The sequence below is a fragment of the Anas platyrhynchos genome, chromosome 4 (assembly GCF_047663525.1).
Source record: "Anas platyrhynchos isolate ZD024472 breed Pekin duck chromosome 4, IASCAAS_PekinDuck_T2T, whole genome shotgun sequence".
Taxonomy (NCBI): domain Eukaryota; kingdom Metazoa; phylum Chordata; class Aves; order Anseriformes; family Anatidae; genus Anas; species Anas platyrhynchos.
In genome coordinates, this window is record NC_092590.1 from 6,721,302 (window position 1) to 6,738,034 (window position 16,733).

A 16,733-nucleotide genomic window follows, 5' to 3' on the forward strand; every position below is an offset into this window, starting at 1 on the left:
GGCCTCCCTGACTGAGGGAGGTCACAGACCCATAAGGAGGCAGAGGTTTCATAAAATGCCATAGTGATTATGAAATGGGACTTGTACCCCTCTGGCCTTTGGTATAAATGTATATATAATCTGCTATGATATTTTAACCCTTGAAAGTTGCCAAAGTACACATATTTGTTGTGCTTTGGTACAATTTGAGAAAGCTATTCTTACAGTGTCTTTAGTGTTATTTGTTTGTGATGTACTGTAAACCACAAGTATAGATCCCCCCTATTTTAGCAAGGAACAATTAATGACTAATTAGCTGAGAAATTACAATTAATATAATTTCACATAATTATTCCATCTGCAATTCTGAGTGGTCTCAATATCTTTATCATGTCAGACAACCACCTGCCCATTTTGCTCGACTCATTTTTTATTTCGAAACATTAAATTAAGGTCTACAGCTTCCTGCAAAACATCTATGAAGCTAGAAACTGCATAAATATTACACTGACCAAAAATGCACAGGGAGCGATTGAATATCAAATAGGACAATTATGATAGATAAGCTTTCCTTCTTGATTACCAGCTACACAGGGCTGACTAGCCTCTTACTGATATTTTATTATCATAAAGTCACAGACAAATATGACGCTGATGACAAGTGACTAAAAATAACCGTCAATAGTCCTTTAGAAAGGAATATGTAAAAGACCAATGCTTAACATATTTTTACATATATCTATCCAGAAATCTGAAGATTACATTTAACTACCCATATTTTTATACAATCTTACTCAAGGAACTCTATAAGTCTTTGATTACTACTGGTAAGTCTTTGGAAAATACAAAGACATCTAAAGCACAGGTATTCCACTTATCACAGAGCTACCTGAATTCTGTAAACTCCCTTTTCCACTACACCTTTTGTTATTAATATTTTTCACTTTTAAGATGGCCTGAGCTATACAGCTCAGAACTAGATATCTGTGTAATAGCATGTGCCAGGCAGTCACTGATAGTGGACTTTGTAATGCCAGGAAGTGCCAAGGGTTTCTTTGATCAGTTAGGTACTACAGAGGAAGAGGATGATGTGCTTTCTCCAGCAGAGGAGACAACAAGTTCAGAGCAGGTTTTGTGATCCTCTGGTGATGATGAGAAAATAGTGAAGAGCTGTTTACATGCCAGGGTGGGTGATAAAGTAGGTGTGCGAGGGTGTGACTGTGACACTATCATTTGGAAGGGAGTCCCAGGGGAAACTGAGGCAATGCAGTAGGTTTTTCAAAGAGGAAGTCAGCATGTCCTCTCACAGAGTTGAGCCCAACATCAGGGTGCTTGGCACTGCCTCTTTTATGCGGCTTGTCATATCACAGACATGTCAGGTTGAGCAACATGAATTTGAGCATTACAGGGAAGTAGCTCATTTGAAGAATCCTTTATTTTCAACTTGAAGATGTGATTAACTTTTATGGTCCTATAGCATATTTTGTCCTGATGTTATTTTCTCTCATCTTTCCTTTGCTATCTCTTTCACTGATATCAAATAATAAATAGCATAACTTCATATCATGGGCAACTTCAAATACAACAAAAGTAACTGTGAATTAAATGTTTTACAACAGCAGAGGTACCCAGGAAGTGTGCAACTAAGTTTGAAATTGCCCAGTAGGCAAATGATATCCTTTTAAATACAGTACATAATCCAACACCACAAATGACAAAATCAGAGTATTATCTGCTCAAAAAACCCTCCTACCAGCACGGTCTTTTTCATACCTAGAACAGAACCCTTTGGGAGGTATAACTGCTGAAATGAACTGAGCAACATGAAGTCTGCAAGGTCCACAAGAACATCAGGTGCTGACAATCATAAACTGATGCAGTTCTCTTACTAACCAGGCACCCTTCATGTTTTGCAGTCAGGAAGAGTCTTGCCCCAGATCTGGGGCAAGATCCTTGTATAGCCTATATAGCATAACATATCTGCATGCTGGGAGCCAACAAAGTAAGTGATACTTAGTTTCTTGGTGTACATGTAAAAATACCCCAAATACCCACTTTTCTTTTAATCTTATCAGTAAACAATTTTTTTTTTTTTTTTTTTTTTTTTTTTTTTGACTAGTTCTCAGCTTTACTCTGTGGAAGAGATACCTAATAACAAAGTTCTATATAATACTAATAGGTCCTACTGCAGTCAGCACACTGCACAGATCACTATGTAAAATCTATCGCATATATCATTTCATTAGCTTTTCCTAAGGCAGTATGTGGAAGCCAGGTAATTTTTTTCCCTAATCAAAAGCACTTATGGGATATGTTAGTACAATGATGTATAGATTATGCATATAACATTTAATATCCTAGCCATATTTTCCACTCAGGAGAATTTGGAAAGTATCACATAAAGAACACTGGAAAAAATTATAAAAAAAAAAATGTGACCAAGAAAATAGTGGAGCAAGAACTTGAAAAATAAGTTCATTTGCCTCGCAACTATAGCATAGGAATAAAGGTGCTTAGTTCCTGATGGTTGCAGCTAATTCATATAACAGTCTCTAAGGTAAAATGTAACTTGGAATGCGGATAAAACATTTTAAATGTGAGATACTAAGCATCTGAGCTGTACTTTCACTGGAAAACCTTGCCTCTCTGAAAGGTCAATCTTAAATCTCCAAATTAGAATTATTCTGCTGTCATTGAACTAACATGACAATGTTTTTCATGGTTTAGTTACATTTCATCACACACACACATATATATATATATATATTTTTTTTTTTTTTCTCCAGTCGTGTCATTAAGCACCATTAGGTGCATTTTGGAAACATTTTGGAAATTTGATTAAGTCATCCTTAAGTTAATATTGAAAATAAGATGAATTGCTTTTCATGATTAAAATGTCAGACCCTGGCAAGCTCTGGGAATAGACCTCCTGAAAATACATTACTCCCTCATGAAGTCATAAGGAGCAATGTAAGGACTTCAGTGGAGTTCCCATGCAAACACACTAGGCTTTTAAGACTACATGGCATATTCACTATTTTTTACAGACAAAACAATACTTTTCACGTTGCAGCTGCATCCTGACAAGTAGTGGCAAACAGTCTGCTTGAATAAATGGTTCCATTAGATCCTTTGTAACAAAGACCCAGTAGTCCATAGGCAGGTGACAAAACTCACTGATCCATACAAGCAGTATTTTGCTAGACTTTTAAATTTACTTTTGAAGAAAAAAGAAAAGAATAACATATTTGAAAGGTGAGTAGGTTTCAGTACAAAGAATTTAGATGTAACCAGAATTTTCAGGACTGAAATAAGCACAGCTGGTTTTACACTATATCTCTGGTCAATGGTTAAAACATATGAGTGCTGAAAACAAGAAGAAAAATGATTTGGAGTGCCTCTCAGAGCTCTGTCAATCCAAATTCTACTTTTGCTTTCCTTCTCCTCTTCTAAACACACCTACATGTATTAAAAAAGTAACTTTTTCTACAAAGGAATTTCAGATCTTTCTGCCACGTCATTCTGGGACAGGAGTTATATTTGACGATGGCAAAAAATATGCCAAAAAGACATGGTTTAAGAGGTATGCTTAACTGTCATTACAAGGTTAGCTCTGGTGATTATATCTAGACTTTGGGCAGCAGTTTCACCAGCTTGGAGATGGCAGTACAAAGCTGTGTGTATGTGCTGCCTCCCTCTGGGCTCGAAGCAACCCTATGGGCAACTACAGGTTTTGCAGTGTAGCCTCCAGATTCAGCATTATATGGAGGATCTCTACAATCTTTTTCAGAGGATTGTGGGAAGACTTCCTGGCTTCTGTGGCACACAACTGTGGGAAAGTAGTGGAGGACTTTCATCAGGCAAAAGCATTAGCCTGTTCTTCTGTAGTAAAGCAGGTGGCTGCCAGCTGAAGTATGCACAGCATTCGTATTCTGATTTTTATTGCACCTAGCCAGCTAGCTGACAAGTGGGAACACCAGGATATGAGTCTGAATTAAGAGCTTACATCTCCACCCTTCACTTACAACTGATGAACATCCAGGAGAGTGAACACTCTCATCATTTGTACTGTTGCTTAAATGGAAGTACCTGTACTCTGGAGGATCATTTTGTTACACTTCATTGCAAGCAAGCAATCCTTGATGAGAAAATTTAGGTGAAAGAGATGCGATATTTCAGCAAACAACATAGAGAAAGAATTTTGCAATCAGTGAGATATCTTAGTTTTAATGGAAAGAAACAATGCCTAACACTGGAATCATACTAAAACGAAAATCAATAAAGAGTAGGTGATCATGCATACATTGACACAGATAACCACTGAATCTAACCCCTGTTGAAGTCACAGGGAGAAGATGGTTGAGCTCCTCAGGATGTCTTCGTGCATTCTGACTCTGCAGGACAACTGTGCCAACTAACTCACCAGGAAGTATTTGCACAAATTTTATATGCCAAGGAAGTTGAGGCACTGTGTTAACACAAAAGCTTCCATGGCTGTGGCAAATTTGTGCAACTTTACTTTAGCCCTCCTTTAGCCACACAACATGGCACAGAGTATTAACTTACCCTGTGTTCCAGGGGCTGTAGGACAGATGATACACGCTTTGCAGCAAAGTCTTAGTGTCTCTGTTCACTGAAGAGCTCTAGGCATTTTTTTTTTTTTAAATGAATGTTGTTCTTGATCTGCTGTGTATTCTGAATGATTGATTTTCTCATAGTACTACCCATACAACATGCAGCTGTGTCAAAAACATTGACTTGTCATTGCAAGGGGAGACGAAGGGTTTCCCCACTTTATGGGGATAACAGTATTCATTCATATGCTTATCCAGTTATCCAGACTGAGAGGCACTGACTCTTAATTTTAAAGCATACTTCAGTTCTTTTCCCTCTTTTATAGTCTTGCTTGGCTTGGACTTCAGATGCACTTGTCCATGTTCATTATTTTCACAAATCAGATATCAAGTTCTTCTGTTGGATTTGAAGAAAGTGAATGAAAAAAAGCAGTAAAAATGCATTTAAAATGACTTTCCTATTACATTGCCTGAAGAAGATGCAAAAATAAAGTTCATTTACCCAAAGAAACAATTCTCCATATTACTTAGGCTAACATTCCTTACTCTTCTCGCCAGTCTATGCTTCAGTTCCTGCATATTACTTTTTGTACCTATAAATAATGAACCAAAGGTTAATTCAAAGCCACCTTTATTTCTTTTAATTTCCAGTAGTTCCTTGTCTTTGTTTTTTGTCTCAGTTGCTCATAGTCTCCTTCACCTCTCCCTGTCCTGAGTCCATGTTCGTCTTTTCCTCCACAGCTGCTGGTTCCCTATCTTCCCACCAGTTTCTGGGCCCCTTCTCAAACTCTCTTGTTCCAGCTTCTCAACCCTTCCCAACCAGATCTTGGTTTGGTTTCATCAGTTTATGGTTAAAATCTCCATTCCTTGGTTTCAATTTTGCCCACACCTCACCACAAACCGGGTAATTTTTGTCCCTCTGATTCAGTTTTTTATTTTTTTTTGTCAAAATGTTGCAAAAGTGAGAGTAACTGAGAACACAGGGATGACTGTAGTGATAAATTCTCCTGCATGAGCCTTACTCCACCTGATGCACACCCTGTAGGCACAGCCCTTGGTGTCCCAGAACCACAGCTATTGGACTGGCACCCACCTTATCCAAAAAAACCACCCAACCAACCAAAAAAACAAGAACAAAACTCAAACCAACAAAAAACTCAGTAGTACTCTGGTTGGGGCTGACACTTCCACTCAAAGGCTTTGAAATATAAGAAACACATGAAAATAGGCCTTGCAATTAGAAATTCCAAGCAGGCAATGCTACCTTAACATAGCTGCACATTTTATCTCTTTGCTAAAAGCTCTTTCCAAAAGCGCAGTTGTGGGACTGGAAAACTGATCCATGCTGTTTAGGTAGCCACCCACTATTTTCTCTGTACCACAGGGTTTGCCATCCCAGAGGAATGGCATTGGATTTCTCATGCTGACCAGAGGGAGCCCAGGAGGAGACAAAAAGCACCCAGAGTCATGGAACTTCTCCCAAATGTTCTTGCACAAGTCATAAAATATATGCAGGGTTACAGTCCTTTATTCAGAGAAACTCAGAAATTGCCTCATTTCTTTTGGGAGCACCACTTTTTCCAAAAGGCCCTAGGATAAAGTGGAGTCATGGCTATCTACTTATCTCCAAAATGCCCCTAAGATACAAATATTTTGTAATAAAAACCAGCCATAAATAATAAGATTCAGCATCAGTATTCTGATAACGTTGAAGTAAATGAGAAATTCATAATTGCTGTAAGTGGACTGTAACTCCAGGTAGACAACCTCCACTTACAATGACATTGTGAAAGAAACTAGAAGATAAGGAAGTCCACTGTGCTCCTGGCAGGTACTACAGCTAAGACAACGTCATTATGGATGTTCTGTTTCATTTGAAGTCAGCTTCTTTTATTTAGAGATGTCATACATCAAAATGAGAAAGAAGTGGTTTTGCCACTGGCTTTTGTTGAAGTTTTCATAGCTAACCACCTCAAGGTACATCTACCTTCATCTTTCTACCCATACATAACTCTCTGAATGTTTTATTATCTTCACGACCCTTTTGCTTAATTTAAGAGGTGATGAACTATTAGGAATGTTTTCAAAAAGTCTCATAAAACTAGTGCTGTCAGTGCCATGATGTTGCATGCTCAATTTTAACATAACGTCAGTGATTGCAGAACCACCTGAAACACCAGTAAAGAAGTGACTTGGGACATGCAATCAACTATAACTTTGTTTTTACTGACTGCACTCAGCCATAGTCTCACAGCTCACATTATAGTGATTCCTAAATGGAACAAAAATTATCGTACCTAAGCTCTGCCTTTGTAAACAGATGAACAAAATACCCATGATCCTGATACTTCTAAGATGTTGGAGAACAGATGTCACATAGGGGATAAAGAGAAATGTAGCCCTTATTATTGTGGCATAGTTAATTTTCTTGGTTTTCTGACAAGTTACTATAACCATGCACAATATAGAGTAACTCATTTTTGTTAAAAGTTGTCCTCTATACCTCTTTGAAATACTTGGGTCATCATCTCTTTTCTCTATCTTCTATATTCCTTTACTTGTTCATTGGTACAAGTGTACATGACTGGAAGCACAGCCATACAAAAAGACCATTTTCATCAGACAGAATTTTACATCCTTTTCTTTCATGGGCCAATGCAGAACCAGATCTGCAGGTATGCCAGGTTGAAACCGCACATCTGTGAGCCCAGAAACCAGATATCTGAACTAGTAATCCAAAGCATAACTGAAGAAGAAATGAGCTTAAACCAAACCACTTAAATCACTTGGATGTTTCTGAAATCTTTATGCAAAAACTCCCTTTTAAAAGAGTATAATTTAAGACGAATATTCATGAGCAAAGGATTTCTATGTTAGCATCTACAACAAATGAATGTTATCTCACATACATGCATACGTGTACGACCAGTCAGTCACTATCACTCTCTGCAAGAATACCATGTAATGGAAAGTTTTTTTTTTTCTCCCCCATTTTCTTTTTCCCCCCACTCAAAACCAAATAAAAAAAATCCCATTCACTTAAGAAGTGATTGTCTGTAGACCTTTGAAGCCAAGGAGGGTGACAGCAAGGGCAAGAGGCTTATTTCAAGGGTCACATTTCATTTGCATAAGCAAGTAACCATAGGGCACTGTGGAATGTCTGTAAATGGATTTCATTACAGAAATTCAGCTTAAAGGGACTATAAATAATCCTCTGACAAACATTGTATATTGCTTCAAGTTCTTCTGTAATAAAAATATTTTAGTAACACAACAATCCGTGAAAGCAGGAAATGAAACAGGAGGAGCTGCACATCTTCCCCTTTTCTCTCTCAGGGCAACATTATATTGTAATACGTTTTGGAGGAGAAAAAAAATGTGATATTCATATTATTTTAGCAAAGTAATCCTACAAAAACAGGGTTATATCATTCCATATGGCTGAGACAGGGTGGCTAAACAAATACCCAGATCTTTACTACCTCTTTTCCCCTGGAGATCATCTGTTCACCAGGACAGGTGTGCAGGCTGCGTGGTATTCTGCCCAAAGGAACATCTCAAAATATATATGTGTGTAAATCTTCTTGGATGTATTTCAGTGCAGAAGCCATTTGAAGTACACATTTTACTGGGCTGGCCTTTCTTGGCCGTATGAAGAAACAACAAATGTCTAAGACCCCTGTTCAGACAAAGCATTTAAGCAACTCTCAAACTTAGGTTACACTTAACTCCTGTTTTCTTCAGCAGGACTTAGCTACATGGTCAAAAGCTTTCCTAAATGGGGAGTGATGTTCTCACATGCATAGTTATGTGCATGTTAATGCATATTTGACACTTTGATGCATTGCTGCCCTGCACTGTAAGGAGTTCAAAGCTAGGTATAGCCAGGTGGACAACAGACCACTCATCAAACATCATGTTATGAAGCTCTGGGAGGGCCAGAAAGTCACTGGAGCTTTTGCAGTTTTTCTACATGTAGAAATACACCCACTTCAGTATCCTCTTAAAGATGCTTGGCTTGCCAGCTTCAGAGGGGACTTTAGGCTATCCCATCACAACTTTATCTCCCTTGGGGTACATTATTCTGAAAGGCATGGAGGAGAGCTAAAGCTCTCCTCCACACTGACAGTCACCTTTGGGGAGAATTTTGGCAGTGCCCCAGTCTATTACAAAAGATCTCAACAAGAAATTTGCCTCTTTTGTTTCTAATAATATACTTGCAAAGAAAAAGAAAATGTAGGATACTTCTGCTAAAGGGAAGAAAAAGTGGGCCTTCGTAGTAGTAATTTAATCAGCTAATTTCCGTTTATGCTAGTTTTTGTTTCCTCTTGTTTACCTTTCTAATAACTACAATTATTCTCACACTGGCATTACTGTTTTCTCTGGAATAGATTTGCTCACACTGAAAAATCCAATTGAATCAGAGCATGTAACGAGAAAATGTAATCCATCGTTATTAAAAAAGACAGCTTACCTTTATCTGGGTGTTAAATAGTACAAATCCGTGAGAGTCAGAGAATGTTTTGAAGTAAAAACAAAGGGCATTATGAAGGCTGAAGTGGATTTGTCACCGAATTATATGTATTACCTCAGAAATGGCCTAATAGAGGTTGTGGAAACAATATATTTTAGGGACAGAAGACAGAAAATAAGGCTATGTCCTTGTTTTCCACATTTCCAGAGAAACTCAATGACATTTTAAACATCAGTCTATTTTGTGGAAAATTGTGAAATAAAAAGGAAGGTTTTCTCTGAACATGAATTACAGTTGTTTCACTGTTTATACCTGAATGCTGCTTCTGACTATCTGCATGTCAGAAAATGTGAACAAACTTGATGTATGTCAAGCTAGGCGGCATGCTCATGGGTACTGGCATGGTTCAAGTACTGCAAGTTCAGCAAGACAGTGCCTGTCCCTGGCACTCTGGACAAACTTGATCAAATCACTTAACCCATTTCTGCTGTCTCCACTATTAAGGAGGTAGCATGAATTACTCATCTTTATGACATACTTCAAGGACTACAAAACACAAGAAAGCCACAAGGATGCTACGTGATAGTAGTGCTTTGTTCATGTGTCGTTCTGAAACATCAGTTATTGTTCTCAATAGGCTAATTGAAGCTCTGAAAAACAAAACCAAAAAACCCTAGCATACTTAATTCTTAGGTTCAGGTGGCTGGTACTAGAAGAGCGTGAACCACTCTGAAAAGTAAGCAAAATGGCTTTACTGGAAAGTTTTGTTTAGAGAGGGCTTGTCACAAGGGCTGAATCCAGATTTGAATGCTTGTGATGCTGGTGGGTGCTCTGAGTTTGGATTTTGCTTCAGTTCCCCAGATGATGCAACACTGGAGCTGAACTTAGGTGGAATCAGGCAGGATTCACAAACTTTATAGGTTTTTGAATGAGAGACGAAAAATTTACAATCGTTTCTTATTTGATCTACAAGTTCAAAGCAAAAGCTTGTGATCAAACAAATCTGCTAAATATTCTGTCACATGAAACGTACATGACATAGAATTGTTTAGGTTGGAAGGCACCTTAAAGATCATCTAGTTCCAACCCCCCTGCCATAGGCAGGGACACCAACCACTAGATCAGGTTGGCCAAAGCCCCATCCAACATGGCCTTGAACACCTTCAGGGATGAGGCAACCACAGCTTCTCTGGGCAACCTGTGCCAGTGCCTCACTACCCTTACAGTGAAGAGTTTTTTCTTAATGTCTAAACTAAAAGAGGATAGATTTAGATTATGACCATTCCCCCTTGTCCTAAAAGCATTTGCATACATGAATTCATGGTCCTAATGCCACATGTGTGTAATGAATGTCCACCATAAAGAGTGGACCACAGTAAGGCCCAAACTTTGTCTTTGCCTCCTTCATCACAAATTGACTGTCTCCTTCACTCAATTCCTGATTGTCCTTTTTGTTTCAAGATGGCCACTTCCAGAGGATGTGATTTAGGAAGTCTGGGGCAAGAACCTAAACTATTACATCTCCACACAGCATAGTAGGAACTTCCACTGGTAGGGTTTGTTGGCAAAGTAGTGCTAAACTTGCCATGAGGCCTGTAAGTCCCTATTTTCTAGGTTCAAAATCATCTCTTGGTTACACCATTATTTACATAATCTTTTTCTCCTGTGTTCTCAAACAATGTAGTCTCACCCAAAACATTTGACAGATGTAGAGAAATACGTATTATTTGTTTAGTTTTTCTAAATATCAAGGATTACACTTTGATGTCAATCAAAGAAATGACCACATGCTTCCACTCAGAATTGCTCAGTCCCTGGGCTGATTGGCAAGAGAGGAGTATCTCAGAGATACAACATTCAGAGAAAAGAGGTGGTGCTTCTGCAGTGATCCACTCAAACAATAGAAACTGCTTGAATAATGTCAAGAGTAAATTACATCTAGGTCTCCTAGATCAAGAAAGAGCAACATAACACTGAATTTTGATAAAGACAGAAACAACATATATGCTCAGGACTGAGTGGGAAAAGCATTGCCTACTAGAGAAAACCTCATTTCTCATCCCCATAATTTTTAGTTGTTCAAGTTCTTTTCCTCTCAAAATACTATTTTTCTGCTAATACATTTTCTCTTTTCCTGGTATGAAGTCATACAGTATAAATGTCCATAGGAATTTATTCAATACAAGGAAATTTTTGAAAGTAGAAATGGTTTCAAATTGACAGGAATGAAAACTAGAAGAGCTAAATTTCTACTGCATCTTACATATTATAAAATTCATTTACTTAATTGATCTAGAAAAAAAGAACTTCTAGTAGCGACAGGATTCTCCCAAATTTCTTGGTTTTGACCTAAAATTTTGATCATTTAAGCAAGAAAGAGTGTCTAAATCTTATATTTTTTATGTGCTAGTGTCTAACACACTAAATGAGCTTGTAGATTATCTATAGCAGGGCTTTCTCAATGCAGCATAAAATAGGTGCCAATAACTGTGTGGCAGACATACAGATACATCACTGTAACCTGGGTTCATTATAACAGTATGGAGGGGAACAAAGTAGTCAAATGACTCAAAACTAGGTTAGAGAATCACATCACTGAAAAGCAAGGTAATGTTGATGAACATATCTGTGACAGGTACTCCTGGGTCATTTTAAGATCTTCCATGGATAGGAATATCTGTCTTGGCAATGGGCAACTTGGACCGTTGTCCTTGTTGGACCTGGCACTGCATTTGGCACAGCATGATACACCATTTAGAGCCCCCTCAAGAACTATTTTCATTTGGTTACTACTGCCCATGAATTAGAAGGGCAAAGAGTACCTTGCATATGCATCTAGAAAGGGAATGGAGTAAATAAAATTATTTCTGAGGGGGGAGAAATACAGTTAAGCTGGGGATCTCTGATTTAGAGAAAAAGAAATATGGAGAAGAGGTGTGGAGCTACTGCGATTAAAGAAATTGTTTTGTTTGAAAATAAATAAAAAAAAGAAGATCCGCTCACGAACCATTTAGAAAAACAGGCAAATAGTGGTCAATTGTTCACAATGAATTATTCACCCTGTTCTATTGGAACAAAACGATCCTGGAATGCTAAATTAGGAGTTAATCAGGATGCAATCTCTCACTCCTTCTGTTTGGCATTGCCATTGACCTTATTGTGAGAGAAGCTGTATATGGATGCAATATAGAAATAGCAATACTTAAGCAGTATGCCAGAATGTTTCAGCTCAGCTGGCAGCATACCTCCTCTAAGTAATAATCATCAAACAAACAATGCTCAAAAAGCTCTGTAATACTTCAAGAAAGATGTGGTTAATCACTAATTATGAACAAAATAAATCTAACAAAGTTAGTAATTCCTCTCCCAAACAGTTAGCAAAAATAACACATACAAGATGAGTAAAATCACATACATTCTTAGTAATAGGAAAATCAGAGGGCATAACTAAAAAACTTCGTTGTGAATCTGCAAGATGGAAATCATCAGAGAGCTCAACACCTATGTAATCTCAGGAATTATCCAAGAAAAAGAAAGCATTATCATATAGAAATAAATAAAACTGTCTGCCATGTCAGTCTTTGACTGGCTAAGCAGCCTATTCATCGAACAGGGTGCACAATGTCCCCATTAGCAAGGCTTAACAATGTACAGGATTTGCAGAACAGAGGCCCAGCACATATAGACTGGCACAGTCTGGCGTTATTTTTGCCCTAAGCAGCGTTGGGTTGTCTCAGTAGTAATACAGAATCAGATAACAGGAGACCCTCAGTAATATTTCTTCACGTTGCTATTGTACAAACTACATAAAGTGGTACTTTAAACATCACTGTTTTACTAGAATCCACAAAAAGCTTGAATTTGTATTTTGGGAACGCAAAATTCTGTGCATTTCTCTAACAAAAATTACCATTAATTGCCAGAAGGGACTCCTGTTTTTGCAGCCCCACCTTCAGCAGATGTAAGAACCCGCGCATATTTTTACTCAGTCTAAGAAAAATGAACATCTCTATTTAAGTATCAACTTAATATTCTTTAGCTGGGCTCAAAAGTGAAGGAGTGCTTTTAACTCTGGCCCTTAAAAATAAAATAGGAACCTTTTGGTCAGTCTGTTTCTTTTCCTGTTTCCAAGCGCACAAAAGACCCTCAGTAAAGGTGTTGCACAGAACATCTTTTCAGAAGGGAAAGAAACGTATTCCAAAGAAACAATTCAGATGTCTGCATGTAAACATGTATTTGCAAACAAGAAATGGCAACTCAAAAAACAGACAGCACTTTTTCCTATTACATATCTGGGTGTATGAATTCAGAACCTTCTCTTGCCCAAATCTCACTCCCCCTAAATTGTACTCTCCCCAGCTCTCAAAGAAAGGGGCAAAGTTGCTCACCTCTGCTAATCTTCAGTTCTTGTGGCAGGGCTGTTCTTACAGATTCTGTTTAGATAACGGGCTTCAGCTACTGATTCAGCAAAGGGTTTGCTCTGTTGTGAGAGTATAGTTTTATGCTTCCAAATACTCCTGGATTTGGAAAGCAAATAAGCTTTACTCTTTTCTGCTGCCTGCTTGCTCATGTGTTTTTGTGGAGCCAGGTTTTCTGCTTTACGATCAGTCTCCTGCTGAGTTCCCTAATTGGGCTGATGGATAAAATAATCTAGAATGAATAGTAGCTTGGGAAGAGGCCTTGATCTTCATTTTGCTGGGGTATCTCAGGAGTACTTTTTCCTTATCGGTTCTTGTGGTCATGGTAAATTTTTTAAATGTTAGCTTAAATGTTGTTCCACCAGCTTATATATAGCATACATGAGCAGCAATCATCATTACTAATTATCACCTGTAATACCTTAATTACAAGCAGAAGCAGATGAGTCTTTTTTTTTTTTTTTCTTTTAAATTTTATTTTTGGGTGGGGTAGAATAAAAATTCTCCTAACTGAAGCTAATATTTCCCTTTGTCTTCAATGGATGGGGAAAATAATTTTATTTCATCAAATCCTTAGCATTACCTGTATCTATTCACATATTATTCCAGTATCTGGATCCAAGAGTTTTTTTCCTGTGTCTGAACATTCTACAGCTGCTTAAATTTAATAAATAAACATTGAATTAGTTAGTCATTCAGCAATTAAAAAAATATTTTTGTAGTTATTGTTTCACAGAGAGGGATTCACATACACTCTGTTCTTAAACCAGTACCTAAATTCATTAGTCAATACAAACTTTTCTTAATAGCCTCCTTAAGAACTTTTACCTATCTACTATACTCCAAATAGAATTGAAGTAAAAGAGTAGTTTTGAAATACACAATTCAACATTAGAATAACTACAGTGTATAATTTACTGCCATTGGAATTCACTCTGCTTATACTGTTTGGTGCTAGGTGAAGCATAAAGACAAATATATGAGGACATCTGCCTACTTGGATTAATTTTATTGCAGTTTAATTATCAATTAACAACAGTTTAAGAAACTTGTATTAGCTATTGACCTTGATCTTTTGTCTCCGCATACTATTAAGGAAGTCAGAATACAAGCTTCATAACACTGCAGTTATCAGTTTCAGGATAAGGGTATATACAATACATTCTTTCTATCTGTTAGGTAAAAACCCATTCCATGTAAGATTTTCCGTGTAAACGTATCTACTGTGTGGACATCCATTAAAGGACTCAGGTAGTAAATTAAACCTCACTTCAAAGACAACCCTTCCTCCGACAATTCAGGCTACAGAGATAGAAAAGGGCAGCAGCAATCATTAATCTATTGAAGGCCACCTTCTGCAATGCACTGTTTCTAAGTTCAATGACTGTTACAAGATTAATTGTTCATAATTTTACAATGTGTCTTCATAAATTATGCACTATTAAGTGACAAAGTGTTGCATACCAGAATCAGTCCTCCTTTATTCTGCTTACTCTAGCAAGCCAGTAACTTTAATTCATATATACATATATATGTACACCCACAAAGTTGCTCTGAACTGAATTTTAGAAGCTAATTAGCATGAAATTTTTTCATTCTGAGGTTCAAATAGCTGAATCTCCTGTGAGATACTGCTTGGGTGTAAATGAATTACTTTATAAAATTGCTAGGGCTGGTTGTCTTATCATTTGGCATTTGGAGTGCTATGAAGGGGGAAGAGCACCCTAGTTCTGATCGTACATTAGTCCATAGCAGAAGATGAAGAACTTGTGTGTGTTCTGAAGAGTGTCTTTGTCCAACCTTTCAAATCTTGTTTTATGCTGAAGAAAATGTGAATGACAGAATTATACAAAAAAATGCTGCTTTGGGTTTATTGGCGAGACAAATTATCAGCTTAGGTTAAACCCCAATTTATTCCCAAACTGTTTACTAAAAAAAACCAAAAACAAAACAACAATCAAACAGCAACACTCATCTGAAATAAGTATTTCAGCTTCAAACCTCTCAAAGAATTTTCTCCTCCTTTTTTTTTTTTTTTCCCTTTTCTTTTTGAGATGGAGGTCAATTTTTAAAGCAAAACTCTGCTGTTACAGGACATAAGTCTAAAGATTTGCTTAAAATCTCCTGGAAAGAACTATTTTTATGGTTTTATAAATATATACATATTGCTATATATGCATGTATATAAACATATATATTTATATATTTATATATTTATATATCTCTTTCAAATTTGTGAATTCTGGTTGCTCAGCGGGGTATTAGTTTTGTACACATTTGGCAAAGCTTTGCTATTTCAGAATTTATTTCTCAATTAAGTGACTTTTACTGCCTCTAGGTAACTTGGGAAAAGGACTAAACTGGAAGCAACAACAAACAGACCTTCACTGCTGAATATTTTATTGTTAATTTAAAAGATGTGTTGTTTGCAGAAACACAGCCTGCTTGCTGATTCACTGAGTTAAAACTAAGAAGGATAGCTAATTTTAAGATTTCACAGTGTTCACAGGTATGAGATAGCAGAAAGATGCTGATTTGGGCAGTAGACCGTATTGCAACTATTCTACTTTCCTCCAAGGTTTAAATTTTAAAAACAAAACCAGAAGCTTGAGGCAGTACCAATGCTGGCATATTTGTTTAGCTCATACAAAGATGACAATGTAATATTGTCATCAATAAGAAACTACCTCACCCTATAATATTTGAAACAAAAGGGATTGCAGCTTCCATTTGCTCTCCTAAGTCATGTCAGTGAAAATATAAACTGCCATAAAAAAACTCCTGTGAATTAAATACTTAGCATGAGAATAAGTGTTTCCCTAACCCTGACTTAAGTGAGCTTACATTATTTAAACAGCTACTTTAGGAAATGAAATTTCAACATTGTTCTAGAGAATCAAATTAAAATGTTCGGAGGCTCTACACATCTAACTGCCCATACCAAACACATGGAAATATTTGATATAAACTTTATTACTAGCATCCTGGGTCTTCTCCTTTAACCTTCTTTTAAGCCTGAGTTGTATTAAAGGATGGAGAGACAGAAGAACATAATTAAAATCTCTCCTCAGGCTCATTAATGTTGGTGAATGCCTTAAAACCAGTATCATGTGTGTGGGTGCCCTTCAGCTTGCCTTGGTCTGGTCAAATATTTTATATTAACAGCTTTTCATTCATAAGTAGAAGCTGGATAAGTAAAATCACTAGCAAAATGAGGCACAGGGTGTGCTACCGACAAAGATGGGAAGGAAAATCCTGTCTCCTGGTGCCCTTTTCTCTGGAAATCCT

General features: G+C 37.2%; 1 protein-coding gene across 3 annotated transcripts in view; it reads right to left on the bottom strand.

Annotated features, from left to right (window-relative positions):
- FAM241A (family with sequence similarity 241 member A) overlaps positions 1-16,733 on the bottom strand; it is a 271,707-nt gene that overhangs the window by 71,534 nt on the left and 183,440 nt on the right. The gene's annotated exons all lie outside the window — the stretch shown is intronic.